We start from the raw sequence: 25,559 nt of genomic DNA, 5'->3' as shown, positions 1-25,559 counted from the left end.
TGCACAACTAGCCTCCAGGCTAGATACAATTTGTTAAACACTTCAAAAGTTGTTCAAGAAAAAAATATAAAAAATATCGCAAGTACGATTATTTTGACATTCTAACCTATATTTAGCAATATGCAAAAAAGCGTTGAAAAAAATAATGCATCGTGATCGGTCGAGAAACGTCATTAAAAAAATAGTCAAAGGAGTATTACGCGTGTTAACGTGCCACTGTTCGGCCTTCTTTCATCGGATGAAGAAACTATTTACATTGAGGCAATTCAATTTGCACGATGGATTTGCGTTTAAACCGAGTCGGCACGACTCGCAGTAAATTCCGGTTCTTACAGCGGCGATCACGAGCTATCAGCCTAGGAATAATTTATCGGCGACGATCGCATTAAAGTAGCTACAATGAAATTATTCCCTGCAGCGGTACATCTGTGTGCAAGTACACGTGTGCGTATATAGACGCGTGATCTTGCGAGCTGGCTCGCTAGCAAACACGCGCGCGCGCGCGCGCCCTCTCGACACGCACGCGGCTGCCGCGAGCTTTACGGATGTAGTCGACAGTCGGACGCAATTAGTATTACCTAAGAATCTATATAGTCATACATATCGTAACAACTATATTGCACGAAAAATATATGTAAGTAAGTACCTGTGCGCGTAAAACTGCTCATCGATGTAGCAACGACATTCCGCGCCACCTGGCCGAACGCGTGTTTACTTTTTCTAATTCGAAGTCGCACGTGTCGCGCATTCGAGGCCCCTTTGGAATTCTGATATGATTCTCTGTAGTATTACGCTTTATTCAATTCTTTTCTTGATACCTATATACAAAAAAAAAATTTGCTTTTTTTCACGAATACGATAAGAGGGATTTTTAAAAGAGGTTAGGAAATAAACTTTTATTCGATACGAATTTGAAGAAATTGAGAATTGGGGTTAGGGAAAAAAAGAATATTTTTTTGATAGCGTTTGAAAATCTGCGAAACTATCGAATTTAATACGAAAAACAAAATCTACATATAAATTTTCTTCGAGTCGACATCGCATAGGCGATGTAACAAAAGAAAGGAGAAGGGGAAAATACCTGTGACAAATCGGGGCAGAATTGCATGCGAATATCTGTTCCGTCGATGCATCTCTTTATCTTTCAATCTCTATCTCTCTTCTTCTTGTATACACGCACACGCGCTGTCGCTATCTCTCTCTGTCTCGCACTATCTTTCTCTCTCTGACTCTCTCTTTCCCTCTCTTCCACCTCTCTCTGTCTATCGCGCACGTAAATTCGAGCTACGCCAGTTCACACTGTACGAAATTTCTAATTTCGAGGCCAACCGTGTGACAAAGTACATCCGAAATAATTACCTTCCTTACTGCTTAAGATGTCAATGCGTTTGATATTCTTACATGGTCTCACCTCCCACCTTTAACACGATGAACAGAGTTTTTTTGGTCCAACGACGCCTATGGCTCTACGAATCGCGAGATCTGCGAGGGAAACGTGCGCCGTCTCTGTATGTGTGGCTGTGCGCGTGAGCGTTTCACACCTGACTACTACGCTAGTCAAGTGAGCGACTGAAACAACATTATATATTTGTAAAATTATGATATCAATATGAAATTTACACGTAAAATAGTTATACAATCAGTTAGGATTTATCGTGGATGAATTATGCGCGTGGGCGGTGCCGAATCGATTTATTTTGTCGGTAAAGTCTGCGCGGCGAACACGGTAGGTTAGTTGACCGCGGGGCCGAGCGAGCGCTGAGCTGACAGTAGGCCGGCGACGTCACAGTGGGCCGGTTGAGCCTTCCTTCGTTCGATTCAGGCAGGCTCTCTATTCATTTTACATGTAGCAAGGTAAATATTTCTATGCGAGTGTCCATACGAATTCGTGGCTCCAAGTGCGTGCAAATTATCGGCAGCGATCTGTGATACACGTTTCTCGTTTCTTTTTTTTTTTTTTTTTCAATTTTTACGACGAAACACTTTATCGGGGGTGTGAAGAAGTTTTTTCTCCTCGTTCGTGCCCGTTCCTGTTACATTTCACGACACTGGCTGCTACTGCTACTGTTGTTGTTGTTGTCGTCGCTGCTGCTTGCTGTCACAAGCGATATTCGTAGAAAAAGCGGAAAGAAAAGAAACGAAAAAGAGAGGGATAAAAAGCACCGCGTCAGCTACGATTTTCTTCTGTCTCATCGTTTGATCCGCGAAAAAAAAATAAACAAAAGCACGGCAGGACACGGAACACGCACTTTGCATCCACGACCAGATCATTGGATTTGCCATGAGAACGTCTCTGTCGTAGGAACAGCGCGCCCGAGACACGTGAAATCCCACGGTTGACAGTTATCGTGGCGCGTACATCAGTGTATCGTGAATCGTTTCTTGCAACGTATAACAACCACATTCGACGTTGATCGACCTTGTGCTGTTTAACTTTTGGCAATCATTTTTTAAGAATTCGTACGCGAACGGTGTCTTATGATTCGACAAGTTTTTCACTTCTTTCGATACGAGCGTTCTTTGTCTGTGTCATCAAAGTGTTTATGATGTACATGGTCGCGATTAAATCGTCCGTACTAATTAACACGCGTGAATCATTTTAAACGCTCTGAAAACCGATTCGAAACGTTTTTGGCACGAGCGATAGGCTGGGCAGGGAAAATTCGTTACGCCGCGCATCGGTACATGAAGACACGTGACAAGTGAAAAGTGAATAACGTAACCGATCGCTTCGACAGTGTGCGATACTATCGATATTTCATCGTCGATTATTCGTCGATTGGTAAAAAGTATACATATTCCGGTCGTATATAGCGTGACGCGAATCAATCGAAAAAGTATATCGGGGCAGAATGGCGTGTTCGAATGGAGAAAAGTAAACAAAAGTTAAACGCACTCGTGAAAGCAACGTCGGTCGATCGTGTCACTGATTAAAACCAGCATTGACGTAAAGGAAGATTCCCGTGGAATTTCGTGACCGGGACGCGATTCGAGCAAAGTGTCGAAGATCGGAGAGTGAAAGATCGAAAAGTGCGTCGGCAATATGCATTGTGAGACAGCGTAAACACCTCGTCAACGCAACAACGATGTATTTTGCACCGACAGCCAGAGAAATATCAGCGGTGACAGCTTCCGAAATGTTGGCAGTATGTTATAAGCTTTCTAACCTACCGAGCTACCTAACCTATACTTGGCAGCGCAATCAAGCACGCGACAAGTGAGTTTACTATTGTTCGTTGCAAAACAAGATGTTATGTATAAAAAAATGAATCACGAACAACATACTGGATCGAACGAGGAAAAGAACGCGAGGCGGCCGTGATTTGTCCGAAACGAGTCTCGATTGGTGTTGAAGCGAAACGTGAGGCAAAGAGTGCGTGTTCCGTGAGCCGCCAACGGCGGGACGAAAATATCACACGTGCGTCGGAAGAGTAAGCCGAGATTTTTGGAGGACGATGCCAGTCAAGTGGGCGATTGGTGAGCATTGCTTTTTGGGTGAGCGATCAAAAAAAAATGAATAAATAAATAAATAAATAAATAAAAATAAAAATTGGAAAAATTAAATATCAAATAGGGAAGAATTTTCACGGGGAATAAACTAGATTATTCTCGTTCGAACCACGAGAATCGAACGATTGATCTCGCGTGTCATGTTATCGCATCGTTTCTCTGCATCTTGAAATCACTTCGCGAAACGTCTGTTTATTGACAGTTCGAAATTCCTGTGACTCGTGCTCGCCCGCCCACGATCAGTTCAATTTTAACTGACACGCGAGACCAGTTGTCCGTTAATGATAAAGTCGATCAACATCTGTTGTTACCTTCTAAAACTCGTATGATTTCTCGTTTGTCAGAAATCTCATTCGCCATTTCGTTACATCACACGAAATTAATATCGCGAGGAAATGTGATTTTCCTTACGACTCGAAAAGTACCGCGAATCTCGAATTTGTGAACAGCAATTTGTGATAGTTTAGTTCCCGCGGGGGGAAGAAGAAAGATAATTCAGGACGAGAGCGTAGGGTAAACCTCTTTCAATCGTACGGCCCTGCATGCTAAACAGCATAGACGTTTGACGTTTCGTGAAGGTCGCGTGCTGTAGCACTTTCCTTCTCGCACCGTCGACCGTCTCTCTATCCGTTTCTCTCTCACACATGCCGCCTCTGTCGCGCACTTTTTCTCTCTTTATCCATCTCGCTGCAACATTAACCTTCTCTCTTCCACCGCGTCTTTCCGTCGTCTCGTTTCTCCGTTGCTCGCCTCTTTATTGCGTCCATCCGTCTCGCTCTACGCACATTCACGCACGTACCCTATGTCGTCGTTTAACGATCGTTACGCGTTGAAATTGTCGCGACTCACTGCTTTCCGGGAAGTTCCGCGAATTTTCCACGAAGTTGCCGCGTCCATGCCTGCCGCACGCGCGTTTCGCGTCCCCACGCGGATTTTCACGTTATCGACGCGTACGTGACATTGAAGATCTTCGGTAGGAATCGCTGGCAGCACAGTCTATGCAAAGTAAGGCCAAAGAAAATATCGTTTCCCCGACAAAATTGAAACGATTGGATTTTCCTCGTAATGATATAAATTTTATGTATACTTTCTTTAGCAAATTTTATCTAGTTATTTCTTGTCGATATATCACGCGATATAGAGAAAAAAATCGATATTAACGTCGATCGAGATAACGTTCTATCGCAACGATGCGTTTCAGAAATCACGTTCGTCAATTTCGAAAACCGCGTTCACGATTGTTGTTGCGGCGCAACGAATACGTAAACTTTGAGTACACTCTCCGCGAATTCACTTTCTACGCGGCCGAATAAATCAGGAAAATCTGTTACGATACAAACTGTTCCGTACGGCTATCACATATGTATTGCCCTTTTTACGGTGACACAGAGTGTTACGTATTATGCGAAATAGTATTTGTCGAGTTGAGAAATTCGATGTCGAGAAAGTTATATAGCATACTGGTGGCCGTCGCGGAATCGGGGAAACTTGTCCTACGAAAACGCATGAGTTTAGATAGATCTTAGTTTCAACAAATTCTTTATTTTTATTAAAAAAATCTTCGAATACAATTTTTTTACAATTTCAAAACAATTTATCATACGAAGATACTAATTATACGATAAATTTATATTTCTAACAATTTATGTTCTTTATACTTCTTTCATATTTAAACGTACGAATAAGAAAAATTCACGAGTATTCCGAGTATTTTATCATTTTTATTATAAATTTTATCAAATAATATTTATTTATTTCCTAACATATTCTTGTTTCTTCGATATAATTCATAAATATTCACGATAATATTCATTTTCGCGAAATACTTCTTCAACACGAGTATAAGAAAAATTTTACACGACCGATTCTATCAAAACGAGGAGCGCGATAATTACAGCTACCGTTCCAATTTCGGTTCTTCTCAATCGCATTCCATCCTCGCCGCTTCGAAAGAAGGAAGGAAGCGGAAGAAAGAAAAAAAAAAAAAACTAGAGAAATTAAATTCCCGCGAGAACTCGAAGAAGTGACCGATAAAAAGTACGAAACTTCTTCCCGGCCGTGGTTATGAGAAAGTTTTCGAGATTTTACCGAGGAGGGGAGAGAAAAAAAAAAAGAAAAGAAGAGGAAGAAAGAGATCGAGGAGAGAGGGAAGGACGTAGTCGGGCACGGTTTATCGAACGAGGCGCGCCCCTTATTCGCGTCATTCGCGATGCCTACGCATTAATAGATTCAGACAGAAGCGTGTCAGGGAATCAGCTGTTGGCACGTTCCTCGCTCGATGTAAATCATGCGTTTCGGAGTAGCGCGGACCGCATAAACCGGTACGCGTTTTGTGGAAACGCAAAAATAGCGTCGGCCCGTTACGAAAGAGAACCGCGCTGGTATTTTGTATATTTTCTGGACTGATTAACGCGCGAATAAATTCTTTCGAAAGAACGAACGCTCGGGTCGTTAACCATTGATATAATAAGAGAATTTTATAGAGGGCACGATTTTGTGACGATTGTCTCTACGGTATACGATAATTATAGTTATTAATAATTAGTAAAAATATTATATACATGTTACGCGTTAAATAATAATTTTATCAGAGCACAAATAGGCTTAGTTTCAACTAACCGATTTACGATCACTTCTTCTCTATAAACAAATAAAGGGGGAATATATTCGACAAATATTGTAACTCGTCACAACTATTAACATGACAAAAGACAGCCGAATACGCGTTACACGAACAAATTAAAATGAAAATAGATATTTAAAAATTCACGCAACAAAAGTCGGTGGTAAAGCCATGAAAAAAAAAGAAAAAAAAGAAGAATTTGTTTTGCTTTGGGAGGAAGAGACGCATTGCGACGCATATGCGATTAAATTCCAGCGAAATATTTTTAAACGTCTCCGCGCGTTCGATAGATCCTCGATAAGATAATATCGAATTGTTACCGCGATGCTCGTGGATCACCGTGGGAACGGTGCCAGACATTTGCATAAACTACGTTCGATCGCGGCGAGCCAGCCACGATTTTTCGAGCTATAAGAAATCATTATCGGATAACGAGACGTGGAAAAGGGGGGAGAGATACAAAAGGGGTATCCGATAAATGGCGCGTATCGTTGTATTCGAGAGATCGCCGTTCTCACGATTTACCGGAGAGCACACGCGAGTCGTGCACTACGTGCATCTACTCACATTCTTACAGCCCATGTTATCGATTTGCAATCATAATCGGTGCAGATAAGAGGCGGCCATTCGTTGAGATATATCGTTCATTTAAAAAGGCGGCCGTTTAGTAAATGAACGACGTTCCATCGACAGCGTGAAAACACCGATAGATATTTGGATATTTATCACGAGAATCTCTCGTATCGTATTTAGCGACATTCGCGCGCTTTTCACCAGCACATTGTGTCGTGTATCGTGGTTCAGGTTGCGAATTATTATGGACAGGATTTTCTATGGACGTCTTCTGATCTCGTGGTAATTGCATCATGGAAATAGAGATTTTTTCCATGTTTGATCTCAAAGTTTCAAGATTCGTAAATAATAATGTAATAATAATATAAGGACGTCGCGTGTAATTTTCCTGCACTTGACTCGTGCGTGGAAAAAAAAAATACTACCGTTTCTTATTTGTGTTTTCGTTGATGTCTGTTTTTATTCTTTCCCTTTTTTTTTTCCTTTTTTTTTTTTTTGGTTTCGTCCGTATATTATAGCGTTCAAGGAGGAATGAGAGGCAGAGAGGTAACGTGTGTAGGATAAAAGAAACATAATCTTAATAATAATGTTGAAATGGCTTTAAGCTATAGGAAAAGTCAATTTGTTTTATGTAAGGAGAAGAAAATTTATGGCTTAATATTATTTGCTTTTGTTTTTTGCCTTCTTGTTCGACGAATTTTTTTTTTTTTTTCTTTTCTATATTTAGCATTTGTAGCATTTTCATGCCGTTTAGAGAAGTCATTTAAGTTTCTGCTTATAGACACTTAAATATATTTATATTCATAATAAAGTAGTTAATATGGAAATACCTTTCACGCATGAAAGATTGATTGATTTCCTTTTCGTTATTGAAGGAATATAATCACCAGTTCCCCGATACGATGTGTATAAATAGAAACATCGTTTCCAAACGAATCGATTCAAAAATCTTATCAAATTTTCTCATTTCTTTTCTCTCCATGTATCTTCTTCATCATTTCCAAATCGACCAACGCCAGGAACAACCTAATTCCAAAAACCCAATCTCTCATGACACGAAGATTCGATCGAAAAATTCTAATTCCCAAAATTCTCGAGCAAAACACCAACAATCTCCTCAACTTCGATTTTCATCCTCTCCCGAATTCTTCCCTCCCTTCCGTTTCAAACACCGGCTGATCCCCAAATCCGAAATTAATACGCAAATATAAAAAAGGAGGGAGAAGAGGGGCGAAATCGATTGGAGGGGGGGAAAAAATCTCGTCACTCGACACCGCGAGATACAGGAACAAACGGAAGCGGTGGACGGGCGTCCGGTTATCGGCTCCCATCGAGTATATACAACGGCGGTTGTATCGAAATCGCGAAACAAATGGAGCCGACGGAACGCGAAAAAAAAAAAAAAAAGAATAGAGGCGCGCGTCGGCCAAACTATCCGTTACCGGCCGCTCGTCGGTGGTTGTCGTCGTTTCGCGCGGCGCGGGTGGTCGGGGGAGGAGGATCCACGCGGAGGCGGAGGGAAGTTGAAATCAAGTTTCACGTGGAAACGGTTTGATTGGCGGCGTTCCGCGAATGATTTTCGATCTGCGACGCCGAGGCGGTTGTCTACCTACCCTACCCCTCCTGCACACCCCGTCCGATACACGCCACCCCGGCCCGATCATTTTTTTGAAAGCGGCGGCGGCGGGGGGGGGGGAGGAGGTCGAGCGCGGTTGGCAGAGATCCGCACAGCGCGGCAGATAGAGACGTAATGATTGCAATATTCCGTTAGTAATTGCTCCAGTCGGCCGCACCGTTCAAACGTCATTCGCGCGACCCCCTAGATTTGTTTTTCCTCCCCACCCTGTTTTTCCGCTCTACGTCGCCGAATGTCATTCGCGCCCTTCTCCCTCGTGCGTGCGCCCCGTGTTTTTTCGCGCTAATTGTCTCTTGCTCCGTTACGAATTAACGCGCCGTTCTCGCGATCCCATTCATCGCCGTCGAAATCGATACGCTGTCGCTGTTGTAAATGTTGGAACGCAGTGGCAAGGCGGATGATTAATCGTAATGTAAGACGATTAAGAAAGTTTGATTTTTTTTTTTTTTTTTTGGTTTAAGTCGCGGGTAAGATGGCATCGAGATTAAGTTACTCTTTATCTTACGTAGTCGTTTGTTGAAGATGATTATGATAACGTAGGTTGCAAAAGCAACGTTGCGAGGATTCATTGAAGGGATCTTATATATTTTCTGTGCCAACACGCGATACTTATATAATTTGCTGCCTTTGCCAAACATCTTACGTTACCAATAACAATTTACAGTTTTGAGAATAACACGTATCTTAAAACATTACCTCCAGTTACCACCTCAAACGCATTCACTCAATTACCCGTGCCAACATTGAACCACCGCGTTATTAATATCCTTCAATTTGTCAACGATTCTGCGTTACAGTTTCTTAAAATAACACGTATCTTACATACAACATGATTTAGTTACACGAAACTTCATTCAACCGACCTTATAATTATCCTCCTGCATCAACGTTGAACGCGCGTTTACCGATTCTGACGATTCATTAACGCACGCCGATTTTCTCTTCATCCTCATCAAACTCGATTTTCTGAGAACGAAATAACACCTCTGTCGAATGTACAACAATCATTTGTCATCCTCTCCCCTAATTATTTCACCGTACGCGAAAAGAAAGAAAAAAGAGAAAAGGAAATCAAGACAGAGCATCTCGAACGAAATTCGCAATTCAAGAATTCAGTTATAGTTGCTCTTATTATCTTGCCAACGACTCGCCTCACAACGGATCACCGGCTACGACGAGGCAGCAAGAACTCAGGTGAACCGAGAGAGGTTCTTCCTCATCGTCCACCGCGAAAATAATAATTTTTCCACGCTCGCGCCGCCTTTTTTTCTCCCTTCCCTCCCCCCCTTTCCTCGGCGTGCAACGGCCGATAAGCACCGGCGATCACGGGCGCGGCGCGCGCGCAAAAGGAAGCGGTGGCAAAAAGCTTACCACGAAGGATTAGTCATTGGTAACCGAGCGAGCTTTTTCGCAGCGAGCCGATTCCCGCGGTCGTGACCGTCGCCTTGCCTGATTTATGGCCAGCCATCGTTATTTTCGCCTAGCTTACCCCCACCTCCCTTGCTACCCTATCCTCTCTCTCTCTCTCTCTCTTTCTCCGTCTTTTTTCCACCTTCCTCCACGATCCTCCATTTCGCGCTTCACCTCCTTCCAGAACGGCTTCCTCTCCTGCTTTCCCTCGCCCTCTCTCCCCCTCACAGCCGTCCATCTCTTCCTCCTTCCTTCCCCCTCGCACACGCGCCGCCTGGATTTCCTACTTGATTCGCGTGGGTGGGAGAGAGGCCGGTCGTTACCCACCGGCTAACGACGACCGGGTGCAGGCAGACACCTCTTATCCCATGAAATCTTCCTCGCGAAAACTCTGTTTCTCTCTGCCCACCGAGAGAGGGAGAGCGCGGCCGCTCTTTCCCCTTAAAAGGGGACACCTTAAAAATCACGATTCGATCGCGAATCCGGCGAGCTTCTTCTTCTTGGCTGAGGTTCTGCCGGGTTTTATCCATTTTTCTTTTCTTTTTTCTCCCCTTGGCTGGATACTTTTAAAAGAGTCGAGTCTAATACCTCACCCTGTCGGATGAGGTAATATTGAAATATTAAGTGCAATTTGTATTTGATAATCCTTGGAGGAGAGGTGGTTGGTTGCGGAGTTAAATATCTTGTAGAATGTTAGCGATTCGATTTGTGAAAATGAACGATGGGAATAGAATTTGGAGTTATTTTTTTAATAGAAAATTAGGTAAAAATTAGACGTAATTTTCGCTTGATGCCCTCTCAAGGGTTTTATTTCTCTCAAATTTATTATTTGCATTCTGAAGGATGATTTCGTTCGAGCACACTTTTCCACTTAAGCACAAGTTCGAATTATATTACAATTTACGTGGTAAAAATGTTGAAGATTGGAACGAGGACGCGTTAGGAGCATCGTGTATCTCGTTGATGATGATGCTTAACTCTTCTTAAGGATCCGTGCGCTTGATACGTGTCCCTACGGTTATTTGTCAGGATACATGGATTTGTATGGCGGTATATGATATAACAAGTATAAACACGCATCTTCAAAAACGAGAGAACGAGATATAATAATCGGTTGCAGAGATTGTAGATAATTTGTTTAAATTTATTCTTGTTGCATTGTTTATTGACTGGAAGAGAAAAAGTTGAATTATTTGCTTATAAATCGTTCCTTACTAATTTTACGATACGAATTTTCACACGTATAATGAATTAATCTAGAATTAATACAGATACGATCTTGCCACTAATTAGAATTAATACCGATCAATTATCTGACGAATATTAATCTTATACTCCAATAAATTATAATTATATATGGTATATATAATTATAATATATAAAACTTCGATCGTGCTATGAAATTTTAGTTTTCTCGGCACAAATTTAAAAACTTAAATAGATATATTTCTAATTTAAATCTTTTAATCCCTTTAATCCATTCCCCAAAACTTTGACATTAAGGAACACTTAAGAAAGAAAAGAATCAGAAATTTTTAAACGTTACTATAATTACAATTACAATAAACCGTTTGTAGCGAAATGTTAGAAAAATAAGCAAGAATTCTTTACACGCGATCTAAAAGAGAGAGAGAATATCCTTTCTTGAAGGAAAGATCGAAATGAAGATTCACAGATTCACGCGTCAGAAAAATTTGGAACATCGTAACAATCGCGCGGAGATTCGCGCTGTTTCTCGTCCTATTCCCGCGACTTTCTCTCGATTACGTGCACGAGATAGCCTCGGCGATCGATCGTGCTCGCGATATTTAGCGCAAAAGCCAGTTACGCTTCGCAGAAACAAAGCGATAAAATTATTAACGCGACCGCCGATCATCGCCGCATGCGGTTTTCGATAATCGCGGCATTTTAAGCATTATTATTTTTCCCGTTGTTCGACCGAATTTCGAAGTTTTCCAACGTGTCCCGTTCTCCTTCGTTGTCCTTTTTTCTTTTCCTTTTGCCGCCTCCTGATGAATGGGAAATTACAGTTGTACACTTTCGCCTCACTTTCGAACGAAACTCCGAAGAGATTCGAGAGGAGGAATACGGGTCACGAGATCGAGGATCGCGATACCTTCTTAGAAATTTGTTTACCAATTTTTGTATCGCGAAAATTGATCTCTGCCAGATCATTGATTGAATTTAGGATAGAAACGAATATAATAAAGTTTCTAAAATTCAACTCTCTTCGCCGTTTCTCCTGTGCCTTTTTCTTACAGCTCCTCTTTAATTGAGCTTAAAATCTCTAAAGCAAAGGAAGAACTCTGTTTCGTAAGATACGTTTCGAATTGCCCTTCGAATCGTCTGATCAGAATCGTCGTTCTTCCTCGTTTCTTGTTAATTCTTGAAAATTCGCGTTACAGAAAAGTGTGAATTCCAACATGAATGAAACGGTACATCGTAGCGCGTGTGTTTGTAAAGATTATAGGTTCGTTATTCGAGCGTGGTCAAAGTAACGCACGGTTAGAAATTTAACGGCCAACTCTTCTTCCCATCACGAGACGTTCGTGGTGCGCACGATAAGGTTGCGCGGGGCGGGGAAGTAAAAGCAGGGGAATTCGTGGAAACGACGCTGCGGAATACGCCAATGCAATCCTCTTTCTATCAGGGTCTCGTTACGTTCGCGAAATCGTTTGATTCGCGTCTTGACGCATTACGACCACGCGGAATTTCATCTATCATCACGTCGCGACTTTCCACGCTGACATCATCCCGGATAATTTTGACAAAAATTCACGATCCTTCCAGCGTTTGGCGGCCAACTGTTAAACTCTTCTTCTAGTTAATTATATCTCGTGCGTTAATACGCATCGCATGACTCGCTCTCAATCAATTCTCGAAGGAAGAGTTTGGTATCCCGATTCGACTTGATATCCTTGGACGAGATGTTTCGTTGAAAGTGTGAACGGTAGAATATTGGCAGAAAGGTAACGTAAATCATACATGGATATTGCGAATAGATTTGACCCGAAAATATACACGCCTCGAAGGAGACATTGGTCTACGAAATTATAGAAATTTAAAAATTGTTATCCTGCACGAGCTTTATTTTTATTTCGCGTGTGATTTCGCTGTTTAAAAAGAAACACATTGATTTTATATAATAATAATAATAATAATAATGAAAAGAAAAGAAAGAAAGAAAGAAAGAAAGAAAAAGTAAAAGTAGTTAGTCTTTATGCATAATCGTTAGAATATTAATAAACGAAGAACCTGAGACATCAGGTATATATTTGACACGCAATAGCGAGCATATCGATGCGATAATTTTAAGGATCGATATTAATTTACAACTTTTGATTGAGTTGATTGAATATAATATTTGAAAGAAAGAAAAAAGTTTCTAGAAAGGTAACGATGATTTGAAAAAAATAAAAAATCTTTTTGTCGATTATTTATTTAAACGATCGCTTGGTTCGATTATTGGTTCAACGAGTTTAATATATCCCTAAAATAATGAAACGATTTAACTTGGTGCCTGATAATTGCGCACACCTGAATATCGCTATAATTTATCCACAACAGGTGATATATTTTATCGGCGATTTTAAGTTTACTATTAACGGATAATTAAGTTACTGGGGTGAAATTGATAGGCGCGTTAACGCGGACACGCTTCCATGTAATTTCGCCAGAAAAACGCGACGTGGATAAACGAGCAGTATTTTTTTTAACGCCATGGTTAATCTGTGATTAGGAATTGTTTTCGACCGATGATGAAAATTTATATGAAACATTTGAGAGACACGGGATTGTTGCAATTTTCTTGGATAAATTATTCTTTCGGAAAGAACGACGCGATTTCTAATTTATCAAATTCTTTTTTAAAAAAATCAAATTTTTTGACCAAATTTGGTTTAACCAAACTTTGTCGTGAAATGGAATTTATTGCTTAGTTTGTTATTTGTAATTTATAAAATTTTAATTATTCTTCGAGAAAGAACGGTACGATTCTAATTTCTAATTTATCAAATCCTTTTTTAAAGAAATCAAATTTTTTCAAAATGTAACCAAACTTGTTTTTACTCTGTCGTGAAATAGAATTCGTTTAGCTAGTTTGTTGTTTGTAATTTGTAGAATTTTAATAATGGAAAAAATGAAATGCAACTCGATAATTACGGCTTTGTATTAAACAACATTCGTTCATTGAAAGAATTAAAAAAAAAAAAAAAGTCGAAAGCGTGTAAATCGTTTAAATAAACGTACGTAATTTCGTAAAATTGTCTTTTATTTCCAACGCATCAAATCTTATTTCCGCTGAATAAACAATTCAATTTTTAATTAACAGTTATCAAACCCTCGTACTAGAGTAATTTATGTAAATTTTTGTTGTTACTTTGCATTATTTACGCGAGGCTAACGAGGTATTAATGTGGTGATTAAAAATTAACGAGTAACGCAAATTTTTGGAATATACAAGTTTCCCACCAATTAATTTCTCGCATTACACGCTCGCTACCAACCATTTAAGGCTCGTACACACTTACAAACATCGCTTAAAGGGTTAATAAAATAAGATATATTTTGTCGTGTTTGATTCCATTAGCGTGGCCGCGCAGAGTTTACAGTTTTTTGCTCTCGAAAATGATTTTCGCCGACTTTTGTAATCCGTGAAGTTGATATGAAACAGAGAGAAGGAATAAAGAACAGAAGAGAGCAATAGAATAATCATTTTCAAGCGGGTGAAGCATAAATTTTGAAAAATATTTCGAAGGCCAATTGTTAATTTAATTTTTACTTTGTTGTAATTGCCGAATTAATTTGAATAGAATTCCATCGGCGGTGGAAAGTATCGTTACTTTGAGGAAAAGATGAAAAGATTTTTCGACAAATTGTATTAAATTTTGGAAAAGCTCGATTCAAATTATTACAAAATAAAATTACAACGTGGACAGATTTGCATTTCGATTAACATATTAATGAAATTGAATTTATAACGCGGTGTTGACAAATTGAGAAGAAAAAAGTTTTGCTTTTTTTTTTTTTATCTTAAAGTTTAATACGCGCACAATTAATTATAAATAACGATTGTTACTCTAATCTTTCGATACGGATGTATATACGGATAAAATTGATTTCTAATTAATACAATTTGTAAGCAAGATTTGTAATTTCATAGCAAAGTATTTCACGGTTCATTAATTAAATATTTGATCGCGTAATTAAATATTTATATTGCTTATTTAATACATGATTCATAACGAGGCAGAGAATTTCGCTTTCGCTTTTCAATACCGCATTTTGTTCCAATTTTTTTTTCTTTTTTTTTTATTTAAATATAGATTGTTTTTCTCTAATAATTATTTGATCTAATAAATATTTGAATTCTATCTCTTGGAATTATCGATAATATTTAGACAATATTTTCAAATATATATATATATGTCTTATATCTTCAAATAATTCAAGTAATTTATTTAACCTTTTGTTTACTCAAATAATCCTCTTATCAATACGTACTTTTCACTTTCAATTATCTCTTTAAAATAAATCATTTTATTCGTGAACCAAAAAAAACGTATACTTTCTGTCAAAGTATAAAATGAAAATGGTAATAATAAGAATATCGAAGTAATAATTTTTCGTTACTTTAAAAAATTGCTTAACTTTTTATTCTTATCTTTATTCTTCAAATTCGTCTAAGCACGTATACACGTATATTTCGTAAATCTTATTATCTTCCTTACTATTATCATCCTCGGCATTGATGTCTTTCTTTTTTCCCCCCCTTTTTTTCTCCCGATTAATCGTTTTTATCTATCTTTTTTATTTTCTCTCTTTTTTCTTTTTTTTTTTTATCTCGATACAATCATCTCGATCGCACAGGTCGTCGAAGAAAATTGTGGAATAAGTTTCGAAATTTACGCGAGTATCGTAAATGTTGATAATCGATGCGAAATAATCGTGGAAACAAAGCCTCGAATTTGGGGGAATTATTTTGTTAATTGATACCAAGCGGCTCGAATTCCGCTACCTGAAATCGTAATTTGTTGCTAACTATTCGAAGTCGGTATTGATTATACTGGTATTCGATGTTTCTGCATCTGTTCAAAGTATTATTATAATTAGGAGAATTTCTATTTTTTACCTTTTTTTTTTATTTCTCAACGACGCTTTCGATCCGCTATTGGACATAATAATTTGTTCAATTTGTATGATTTGATTCGTGTCTCGATTGTGTTATTAATTGACTATTTGTCAAGAAAAAAATAACCAGCAGATTGCAGATTAAATCGTATCGAATGGTTCGAGTTTGAAAGAAATAAATTTTCTACGATGAAAAAATTTGTCTATGAGAATTCGTTGCGAGCAATAATAAAAATTTTATCCGTAATCGAAATTTTTTAATCAAAGCTTGATATAAAGTTTCATATCGATTTATATTCTTTGTTCACGAATCACGCTAAATAATACAGTGCCTTAAATTGTTTGTTGTGTCTACAATTGCGTTATAAATAACGCAAAAGTTCACAACGTGTCGACAATTAATAACATTTTTTTTGTATTTGCGATAAGAAAATCCAAAGAATGTTTTTCTTCGTATTTCAAAAGGAAGGAGAGTATTTTATTTACCTTAATATCAATATCGCAACAATATTCTTATCCGTTTATCGAAATTCGCCGATATTCGACATCGTGGAGCATAAATATTATTTTGCGAGTAGTTCTCGTGAAAAATACTTTTTTACTGGTACACGTGCCGCAAAGTGAAAGCTCGTAATCTACGCCATGAATATTAAACTCGTATTTCTTATTTACACACATTCGGTAAAAAGATGTTGATAAATTTGAAGATCGAAAAACGTGTCTCTTTCCTCTCTCTCTCTCTCTTCACAACGCTGATACAGTTTTTTTCTTTCTTTCTTTTTTTTTTTAACGAAGTAATAAAAATTTTCGGACAATTTCATTCCGTTTGCACCCCGTTTATCGGGGTCAAAAGTCATTTAAACACATCAACATTGTTTTGTGTAACAATGCAAATCAATCCGAGCATCGTTTCGCATTAACGTTTGCGCGTGTCACGTTTTATCGCGTTTGATTATGATCACGAAGAGGCAACAAATTGTGCGTGTAATTTTATATATTTCTCGTTTGCGTTTAATAACAATAATTAATTAATAGAATGCCGCTGATTATCGTAGAGACATCGATGAAATTCTCTGTACAGTAAATAAAATTAAATACACACCTACAATTAATCTCGTTCCCGACCAACGCGACGCTTCGTTTAAATTGAATTGAACCAACTTGACGCACACCTTGTTGAATCCCTGTATGTAGATATATCTGTTCGGTTAAATTAACGGAGAATTGCAAATATTTACCGATACTTTGCAAACTGCAAAATGGATTTCAACGAGTTCGAAAATCTTGCAATCGAGAAGAAGGGCACACGAAATTTGACCACCACGGATGTAGGTATATAGTTCGTTCGAAGGAAAGAAAAATAATACGGTGTATCATCGAAAATTGTTATCGTATCGAATCGATTTTTATATTGGATCAGTATTGTTAAATTTAATATACCAATGAATCGGTATCCGTAAATTATAAATATTAATCGTACTTTATTTCGTTCTTACTTCAATGTTACAAGCAAGCAATTTACAATTGTCAACTGCTAAGCAATAAAATGGAAAGGGATTACCTTTATCGTTTAAGTTGGTTGATTTACTTGCCATTTACCACTTATTTATTATCATTAAATTCCGATTGAATTTAATATTTTCATAATGTTTTAATAACACTTTGATACCGTATTAATTTATTTCGATTTCAATATCATTCAGATACGTTCTTCCTCCATTAATTTGCTTGTTTCCACGATCGGTAGATTTTTTTCTTTTTTCTTTTTTTTTTTCCCTCCATTCAACAAATCCTCATCCCGCTATTGCGAAGAATCCTAATTAATTATCTTTACGAAAAGCTATATTATATTCCTAATATACGTAATTATGATCATACTGGAACAAAATTATTATCCCGGAATAAGAATTTTTGGCAGTGAAAGTATTCACAATTCAATAATCATCGTCACAAGCGAAACAAACAAAACAAACAATTGATTATAGGCTATTCTCGATAAAAAGACCGTTTCTCTCAATCTTTTTTTTTTAAGCAAGCAACGCCACGAGGAACGTTTAACGATAAAATCATTATTCCAGAATAAGAATTTTTGGCAGTGAAAGTGTTGCCAATTCAATAATCATCGTCACAAGCGGAATTGAAAAGAATAAAAAAGGAAAAAAAGAGAGAGAGAATATAATATAAATTATAGCGAAACAAAAAAAAAAGAAACAATTGATTATAGGCTATTCTCGATAAAAAGACCGTTTCTCTCAATCTTTTTTTTTTAAGCAAGCAACGCCACGAGGAACGTTTAACGATAAAATCATTATTCCAGAATAAGAATTTTTGGCAGTGAAAGTGTTGCCAATTCAATAATCATCGTCACAAGCGGAAAAGAATAAAAAAAGAAAAAAAGAGAGAGAGAATATAATATAAATTATAGCGAAACAAAAAAAAAAAAGAAACAATTGATTATAGGTTATTCTCGATAAGAAGGCCGTTTCTCTCAACTTTTTCTTTTTTTTTTTCTTTTTTAAGCAACCCACACATCACTTGGAGGAACGTTTATGAGGTGCAGATAGCGCGTTAGCATTGATGAAGCGTTTGGCGCGTGAAAAATACTATTATCTCTCCCCACGATATTTTACCAGCTCGCGTATTCGCGAATTCGCGTTTTCGCGAATTTCAACACGTTCGACGCCCCTCCTTGGTGTGAAAAACGGAGGGGAGGGGTTAAAAATATCGCCCCGCGCGTGGAAACGAGGAAGGGGAGGGGGGATGAATCGCGGAATTACAATTCGCGGATGAAAAGTTGAACGGGAACGGTTATAAAAATAACAATAAACTGTAAATGTTTCGATCCGGCGGGGGTTGAGAAACACTTTCGCGATCGCGCGTTATGAAAAGGGGCAATTAAGCCGAGTTTAACTTTCGGTGACGGTATAAAAAGCGTGCCGAGCAATTTTCCACCATACATGTTTCGGCCTTTCACGAATTTTTATCGTTTTATTTCATCCCCGGAATTCTGCAACTTTTTAACGAAAAAATAAAAATAAAGAAAGAGGAGGGAGGGGGGAAAAGAGAAGAAGGAAAAACACCATTTCGCGCGAATGTATATGTGTGTGTGTATATATATATATACATACATATATACAAATATATATACATATATATTTATATACACATGTAAATCCGCGCCAACGAAACGAGGTGTGACTCTCGTTTTTGTGTTTAAGAATTTATTTGTGCGCCACCGTTACGCCGCGTTAAGTTGATAACTTAACAGTTTAACTCGCCTCACCCGTTATTCCGTTAATCCTTTTTTGGCCGGGGAACAATTTCGCGTGTTTGTGTACACGTGCGCGCCGCCGCGCTACACTGTTTTCATTATGTTATTAAAATGTTTCTTTTAACGAGGGAAACCGGGTAATCTTATTGACGTTGGTAATGGTAATTACATTTCGAGGATCAGTTCTGTGAAATAATTAAGACCATTTATTGTTAGAGATAATGAAATTAGTTGTTGTTGTTGTTTTATTGCTCTTATACGGTGTTTTACGGGTCGGCTGATCGAGCGCGTGAAGTTTCGAACGGTGAATCGATCGAATCGCGATAAGATTACAGGGGATGGATCTTTTTCCATGGAATTCGAATTGATCCCTATTGCGATGCATAGTAATATTTATATACGCTATTATTAGACTTTATTAGATATTGAGAGGTATAGATCGAAAATTTGATAAATCGCTCGATAATAGATAAAGTTTATCGTGACGATTTACGGGGGGATTTTTGTTGAAAATTCCTTTCGAGAAAACTCTCATCGAAGACAGACAGTTTCGAGGAAATCTATCCTCTTTGTTGAAAGTATCGCAATTTCACACGGTCGGTGGTGACTTTCAAAACTTTTCTTTCAGGCAAACTACTTTATATACTTACGTACCATCGCGTCATCTGGTTACACATGTAAACCGCACACGCGCAATCTAAAGCAACGATCTATACGTAATATGGGTACAGGGTATGTAGGTGTTGGAAAAACAGGCTGCCAGATCGAGATACAATGTTTAAAAATAATTGGCTATGCCGAATCTCATCTTTTATCGGTCTTAATTAAATATACACACGTGTTTACATATATCGTTTTTATTGCGTGAGCCAAATTCCAAATCGACGATAGGTTGGTCGATGATCGTGACAAACATTCTTCTTCTATATATCGATGCGTTATAAACGAACCTGCTACCTGAAAATGTTGGATCAATGCAATGTTGTATCTGTGCATTATAATACTGTACGATGAGAGAATCGTGAAAATTAAAGAAATGGATGGAACAATTTGCGTTGCAAATAATCGTAGATCATAGAAATGTTGAAAATAAGTGTTACGATTAAATTGTTTCGAGCTGTTTATCCGTTATCTTAATTTTATTATCAAATTTATTCGAGTTCACAGATAGATAGTTAGTTCGATGATTATTTCGATGATTAACAACGATGATGTTGCGTTTATACAAATTTTCATTTATGAACGAGCGAGATTAACGAGTAATAATAATGTTGATTAAATTTTAACACATCGTGACTTATTTTATATTCATTTATTCCGTTAAATTAAATATAAAAATAGAAAAAGGGGAAGGGAAGATCTTGATACAATTTGAATCATATTATAATAAACTGTAATTAAGCTCTAATTACTAAAAGTTAATTTCATCCGATTGAATTAATTCTCTTTCATTTTCAATAACGTAATACTATCTTGATAGAAGTTTCATAATTAATAAATATTTGTATATTTTACTTTTGTAATGCAGAAATCTAAAGAAAAAAAGAAACGTGTAAATTTATTAACATTAACTCGATGAATAATAACAATGATCATTTGAAAATTTATATCTCGTTTAAATTCAATCGATATACGATTAAATATTTATTTTTAATACAAGTAATGTGATATATATATATATATTGCAAATTTTATCAGATTTATTTACAACGTTATTTACAACCTAACAAAACGATAATGCATAAAAATTTTCTACTTGTCCTCAATAAAAAGTCCTCAAATTAAATATAATGAAATACTTGTTCACTTACTCGAATTTTAAAGAGGTCGTAAAAAAAAAAAGAAAATTTAACGCCCAACATTTTTCTTTTATGACAATCAAAAAGTTATACTTTTCTCTCACAGTTATGTAGAACCTATCTATTATTACACTTTCCAATTTTATTTTTCAACTCCTTTCACTTCATTTCATTTTATTCCACTTTGCAATATATCAAGTATATATGTATATATATAAATAATAATACTCGTCACGACGATAAATTTATCGCTTTCTTGTTTAATCGTTTAATAATAACCCTTTCTGATAATTCTACGTCGCGTAGATACTTAATTAATTTAAGTGGCACTATAAATTTATCTTTACTAAATTATATAGATCGTCGAGCACACTAGGATGCCTCGATTGTTCAAATAATCCAATCGTCGATTATCCAACGATTACGTGAAATTGATACCCCTAATTATCAATTATCTAAATGTGTAAACCAAAATTCCGTAAATCGTAGATCGAACAGAGAACAAGTAAATACGAGGTATTCGATTAATAATTAATGAATTAATTAAATGTTAAAATTAATTTTTGTTTCGTCGTAATTATATTCACTGTGCTATGATTATATAATTGATTCTTAGAACATGTACGAACCTATGTAGTTTTATATAGACGGTTTTTTTTTTTTTTTTTTAATAAAAGTGATTTTTAATTTTCATAAGTGAAATTTAATTTCGTTAAAAAACCATCTCGCGATCCACAGGTTGAGAATTTAGCGGTTTATATTACACACAGAAGTCTGAGAAATTAAATTTCACTTTTCTATTAAGTCTAGAACTTAATTCGGTGCTTTTATATCATATCATTTATTAACTCTGATTCGTAATATGATATTATTTGGTAAGATTCGAATGTAATAGTATATTATAACTTTCGTTTCTCAAACTATTAATACAAGTTATTATTAATTTTATATGATTTTTTAAAAATAATGAATTAGAAAGGGAAAAGTAATTTGCTAATATTTAAACAAGTCGCATACTTTGCAAAGTGAAAAAGAATGAAATATATCTTGTTTCATGGAACAAAAAAATCTTTCTTTACGTGGATTACTCTCCTAACTTGACTTTACTTGATTGTTATCGATTCTGATTATTGTCATTTGATACTTTCAAATATTGGAAAAAAGTGCAAAAATTCATTAATGTGTTCATTGCATCGAATTCATTTTTTTTTTGTCGGGAATTCAAAAATTATCTGAAAGATGGAACGAAATAATTAAAGCATCGAATTAATTTCTACACTTAATAAAAGAACACAATATCTATAAAATTATATGTATTAAATTTTGTCATAGAAAAAAAGTAGAATTTGTTCTGTTGTATACGAACAATACATTTCCTATTATCGTGAAATTTAACTATTAAATAATACAATAAAGATTATACACTTTGTTTCGAGATATTTATAAAAGCTTGAAAGTAATATAATATCGAAGAAATTACATAATTAAACTGCCAAAAAATTTGGAACCCATTTAAAACTTATTAAACAATGCTATCTCTTCGATTTATAATTATTTTATTTATAAACAAAATATATTTCTTTCACTTCATTTCCCTTTAATTATTAAATAATTATTAAATAAAACCGAATATTATCATTCTATTACGTAAAAACATTCTTACGTAAATACTTTTATCCTCCGATTAATTCATACACACCAATATTCTATTGTATATATATATACAAAAACAAAACTCTCTCGATCCTTTAAATACGAATCGAACATCGCTCGAGCTCCCATAACAGTGTTGGCACTCACGCCGTACGCTTCGAATTAATCGTATATATTTATTTCGTTTATTCATTTTCCTTATTAAATTAAATCAAATAATCAATTATCCTACGTTATATCACGTACAAATTTTAAACGTCTCTCTTTTATCTCGCAATTTTACTTATTACTATGAAATAAAATTCTCTCGATCATCCGAATGCGAGTCGAACATCGTAAGTAGTCCTCGTAAGAACGTTCGAATTTTCAGAATTTTGAAAGAGTCATTGAACACATATTCGTCTCATTCCTTGATTATAAAATTGAATCTAATCCATTTATCCATTTTTATCCCACGTCCTATTACATCCAAAGCTTTTTTCCTATTTTTTTACCTCTCAATACACACGATGAAATAAAATTCTCTCGATCCTCCGAATACGAACATCGCAAACTCCCGTAAGAACGTTGAACACCATACGGCTCGAAACGGTTATTAAACGGTATTACTTTAACAAAATAACAATATTCCTCGATTATCATATCGATCTATATCTAACCATTCGTCCTGCCTCTTATCGCATACAAATTTCCTTTCGACACAATTTCATCCCCGAAAATAAAATTCTCCCGTGAATACGGATTCGAAATAAGAGGTGGTTGAAGTGTCGTATCGAGCGCTGCCGATCGCGTGAATCCGCTCGCTCGCCGGCGCGCGCGCGCGCGCGCCTCGTGAAAGCCGATTCGCGAACAGGAAGAGAGTCGGCGGTTTATCGCGCGCGCATAATCTAATTGCGTATAGCCGGCCGCTCTACTGTTTAACATTAAACCGATTGCACGGTTTAGTCCCGGCGTGGCCGGTACACGCGTGCGTGCCCGCCGTTCTAAACGGATTGACCCAAAGAAAACCTGTGAAATGACACAAATAACGGGGAGGCATGCACGCCTGGTTTATGTAACGAGAGGAGTAGGACGGTGCCGCGGGACGATTTTTTGATCGACGGCCCTTCGAGAAGAAGAATTATCGGTTCCTTTTATTTTTTTCCGTAAGAGAGGATAAGTAATTCGGGTTGAAAGATTAGTTACCTTTTCTCGATTAGTTACGAGTATTAATTTTAATTGGAGAATTGGATGGAATTTTTCCAGGTATCGGGAACTCTATCTTGATTCTTTCTTCTCCGAGAGGAGAGATTGCGAAATGTGTAGAGGCAGAGGCGTGAGATAAAGGTCAGCTGGACATCGTGTTAATTTACGAGAAACGTGCAGTCTCTGCTATTTTTTTCTTCTGATTAAAGGGTACGGTTTTCCACGCTCTCGACTTGGCTCGTCTTTGTCTCTTGAGCAAATTTGTGGGAAACGAGATTTCTTTTTTTTTTTTTTTTTTTTGCTTTTTCGAGGATTATGATCTTGATATGTAGTATGCGTTGGGAAAGTGTCGACGAGATTAAGGAATTAAGGGAAACGAGAGAAAGGGGGATAGGAAGAAATCGAAGAGAGAGAGAGAGAGAGAAATTGGGTAATCAATTTGTCACCGAAAGTACCACAGTGTTAAGAACGAGGTTGAAAAATAAATTTAACACGCGCGCCGTGTTCCGAAAGGTGTGACAAATCGAATTAAACAATCGGTTCGTTCTTTGGTTCCATCTCGCCGAATGTAAAATATTTATCGGAGCAGCACCTTTTGTGCAATTTTGTGAAAATCAGTTTATGACTTTTCGACAAATTTTCTACGCGTAACGAATATAACCAGTATAAAGAAGAAGTGGAAGAATGTAATGAAAACGAAAAATTATTATACGCGTTCATATTACATACATCGTGATTACGCGAATGAAGAATTTTTCTTTTAAATATTAACTAAATTACACGAATTACCGTTGTTACCAACTTTCTATTCGTTTAATCGATTTAAAGATATATATATATATAAAACGGAATATTTTGATGTAAAATGTCTTCATTATCAAGTATTATTCGGCCAACCATCGAGAACTTTCTAATTACCACGAAATTACTTAAAACTCGTCCTAAATTCATCCGTGTATTCATCATGATTAATTTCAACCAACATATTAGGCCAGCCATGAGAGCCAAAATATAATTAACCGACCAACATCTCTATCCAGCTCTCCACCCTAAACAGAATTCGAAAACGGTCTTGGCCCATAGCCTCGATGCACATCACAAACCTAATCAACCCCTAAAATTCCAACTATTTCCCCTCCGATTACCATACCAAACCGAAATGGAACGAGACGAAGAACTGTACCGGTCTCGATTAAATAATCGCGCACGGTATTCAACGATGACGTTGTCGCTGTGCATTCATCGTAACTTCGAAGGTTTCCGGTGATAGCGAACGGTTATACAGTCTCGAAAATCATCAGTGTAATTACACCGTGTTCCTTTTACATTTAGACGTACAATAAACTAAATATGATGGACAGGAAACACCGTCCGTTTGAAAAATATTACGATTTTAATTTTGAAAAAAAGGAATTACGTAAAAAAAAAAAAAAAAAAAAAAAGTAATACGAAACGAAATCCTCGTTCGAATTTATCGTAGACTACGAGTCTCTAATAATAACGATAAATCGTTATTTCTTTTGCGACAAAGTTTTGTTTTAAAAATACGATAACGATTTCCTTTCCTTTGAAAAAAAAAATTATCATCAATTATCCGAGGAGGGAGGCCGTTTACCCTTGGACAGAGGCGGAACCGGAAACGCGATGTTTCGCTCAACGAAATAATTCTTTTCGCTTATAATACCTAAGCACAAGCTGATGGCCGCGCTCAAATTAGCAAAGTCATCGTTTCTTTTGTTTCTTTCCATGGGAGTTAGCACGCGTGTAAGC

At 37.0% G+C, this 25,559-nt stretch overlaps 1 protein-coding gene and 1 long non-coding RNA gene across 5 annotated transcripts in view; one reads left to right on the top strand and one right to left on the bottom strand.

Moving 5' to 3' along the window:
* The window catches only part of LOC105735762 (uncharacterized), an 86,791-nt gene extending 85,308 nt beyond the window's left edge, over positions 1–1,483 (bottom strand). For both annotated transcript variants that reach the window (XR_015290923.1, XR_015290924.1), the window contains exons 1-2: positions 1,082–1,483; positions 647–818 (exon numbers count right to left, since the gene is read on the bottom strand). This is a non-coding gene — a long non-coding RNA (uncharacterized LOC105735762). The remainder of the gene's footprint in view (positions 1–646; positions 819–1,081) is intronic.
* Positions 1,484–1,752: 269 nt separating this feature from the next.
* mamo (zinc finger protein 628-like) overlaps positions 1,753–25,559 on the top strand; it is a 78,819-nt gene continuing 55,012 nt past the window's right edge. For 2 of the 3 annotated variants that reach the window (XM_003694680.4, XM_086904096.1), the window contains exon 1: positions 1,753–1,854. The gene's annotated coding sequence lies outside the window, so the exon portion shown is untranslated. The remainder of the gene's footprint in view (positions 1,855–25,559) is intronic. The other variant, XM_012487870.3, reaches the window with a different exon arrangement.

This window comes from Apis florea, unplaced genomic scaffold (genome assembly GCF_048593485.1).
Source record: "Apis florea isolate Af1SG1 unplaced genomic scaffold, ASM4859348v1 contig_2293_pilon, whole genome shotgun sequence".
Lineage (NCBI taxonomy): Eukaryota > Metazoa > Arthropoda > Insecta > Hymenoptera > Apidae > Apis > Apis florea.
Note: the sequence above shows the minus strand (reverse complement) of the source record. Positions and strands in the feature narration are given on the sequence as shown.